Consider the following 2,867-nt stretch of genomic DNA (forward strand, 5'->3'; position numbering starts at 1 on the left):
CAGATGACATCAGTGATGGCGTCAAGTGTGGCGGCGGTAGTGAGGTTGGCCCAGGATCGGACATTGTTTCGTTCTGCTGTGCATGGGGTCACTATGAGTCTGTTCCAACTCGATGGCACCTGACAACAACAACATGACCCTTCTGGTATTTAAATTACTGGTGACATAGCTTCCAAAATCACAGCAACACATGAGCCACATCAGTAAGGCAAACAGATGAATGATGGTACCAGGAGTATAGCTATCACTATTTGGTCAGTTTTGACATACTATAGTGCTTGCCTATTTCTGTGATGCTAGAAGCTATGCCTGTGGTATTTTAAATAACAGCAGATTATCCTTGGAACTTCTAGACTAAGACTTATTAGGAAGAAGTGGCAGAATACATCTGAAGGTTTAGTCACTGAAAACCTTATAAAAAGCAGAGGGACCTTGCAATATTTGTGCTACAGGATTAGCCCCTTATTTAAAAGGCACTCAAAAATATGATTAAGTAAGAGTAGCTTCCTCAAAGTAGAGTTGAGTATAATAACATGAATGGAGTAAAGTTTTCAGGACCTTCATTTGCAGATTGGGCACAACTCAAATGAGGAAAGACATCTGCAAACATCTATTAATAATAAGAACATAGAATGGACAAAGTTTGGATCTAAGAAAATTAGAAGTTGTCAAAATTGAAATGGAAGGCCTAAAGATCAATATCCTAGAAATTAGTGAATTGAAATTGGTCATTTGGAATCAGAAAAATTATGCAGTTTATTTTACCTGGAAAAAAATTTAAGATTAATTGTGTCACATTCAGTGAGGAAAAGAACATTTCAAGATCTATCTTGAAGTACAGTGATAGAATAATAACTGTATGCCAACCATGAAGATTAGTTAATACAACCATTATTCAAGTTTACACACCAACCAGTAAAATCAGTGTTGAGGACACTGAAGAATTCTACAAACTTCTTTAGTCTGAAATTGATCAAACATGCAATTAAGATGAATTGATAGTCACTAGTGAATAGAATGTGAAGGTTTGGAAAAAAGGAAGGATCGGTAGTTGGAAAATAAAGCTTTTCATAGTAATGATGCTGGAGATTGCATGAAAAAATTTTGCAAAGCTGACTTCATCATTGAAAATACATTTTAAAAAAACATATGTACATGGAACTCACCATATGGAATACACAGATATCAAATTGACTAAAACTATGTTAAGAGAGGTAGAAAAGCTCCACATTGTCAGCCAAAAGAAAGCTGTGTGTATACTGTACAACACATTATCAATTGCTCTTATGCAAGTCCAGACTGAAAGAAACTAAAATTAAAGCAAGTCTGTGAGATCCAATATATAACCTTGAACATGTTTCACCTGAATTTAGGGACCATTTCAAGAACGGATGTGATGCATTAGACACTAATCACTGAAGGTGAGAGTCTTGTAGGATGACATCAAGAACATCATAAAGGAAGAAAACAAAAAAGTCACTAAAAAGACAAGAAAGAAAAGATCAAATGGATGTCAGAAAAGAGACTCTTAAACTTGCTCTGTAGTGGAGAGTGCTAAAGCAAATGGAAGAAATGAGAAGGTATATGAGTTTAACAGAAAATTTCAAATGGTAGTTCATGAAAACAAAGTCAAGGATTATATTGAAATGTGCAAAGACCTGGTATTAGAAAACCACTGAATAGTTTAAAATCAGGAAAGGTGTATAACATATTTATTCAATTTGTATATTGAGCAAAAATTCTGAAACACTGGATTACATGAAGTGTGTGGCATCAGAATTTGTGGAATAGTCACTAATAACCTGTGATATGCAGATGACAAGCTTTGTTTGAAAGCAAAGAGGACTTAAAATGCATACTGATGGATACCATAGATCATAGCCTTTAGTATTGCTTGCAACTCAATGCAAAAAAAACAAAAAAGAAGAATAGCCTCACAACAGTACCAATAGATAGCATTATGATAAATGGAGAAAATATTGAAGATGTCAATTATTTCATTTTTCTCTGATCAACCATCAACAATCATGGAAGCAGCAGTCAAAAACTGAAACAACGTATTTCATTAGGTAAATCTGCTCTACAAAACCTCTTTAAAGCATTTACGAACAAAGACGTCAGTTTGAGGACTGAGGTGAACCTGACTCCAGCCAAGACACTTTCAATAGCCTCATATGCATGTGAAAGTTAGACAATGATTAAGGAAGACTGTAGAAGAATTAATGCATTTGAATTATGGTGTTGGAGGAGAATATTAAAAGTACTGTGTTGAAAGAAATACAACCAGGATGTTCCTTAGAAGTTAGGATGATGAGACATCGTTTTCTATACTTTGGACATATTATCAGGAAAGATCAGTCCCAGAAGAAGGGTATCATGCTTGGTAAAATGGTGGAACAGAGAAAAAGAGAAGATCTCCAATGAAACGGTTTGCATAGTGACAGCAGTAATGGGCTTGAGTGTAGCAATCATTGTGAGATTGGCACAGGACTAGGCAATGTTTCATTATGTTGTCTATAAGGTCATTTGAGTTGATACAGACTTGACAGCAACTAACAACAACTTACACATGTAAAAGTTGTACAGCGAATAAGGAAGATCATTGAAAAATTGATCCATTTGAGTTATGGTATTGGAGAAGGGTATTGAAAGTATCATGGACTGTTAGAAGAATAAAGAAATCTATGTTTGAAGAAATAGAGTCATCATGGTCCTTGGAAGCCAGGATGGCCAGATATCATCTCTCATACATCTTATTATGATAGACTAGTCCCTGGAGAAGGACATAATACTTGGTAAAGTGGATAGTCAGAGAAAAAGAGGAAACCCTCCAATAAGATGTGTTGGCATAGTCACATCGACAATGA

Source organism: Chrysochloris asiatica, unplaced genomic scaffold (assembly GCF_000296735.1).
Source record: "Chrysochloris asiatica unplaced genomic scaffold, ChrAsi1.0 scaffold00309, whole genome shotgun sequence".
Classification (NCBI taxonomy): domain Eukaryota; kingdom Metazoa; phylum Chordata; class Mammalia; order Afrosoricida; family Chrysochloridae; genus Chrysochloris; species Chrysochloris asiatica.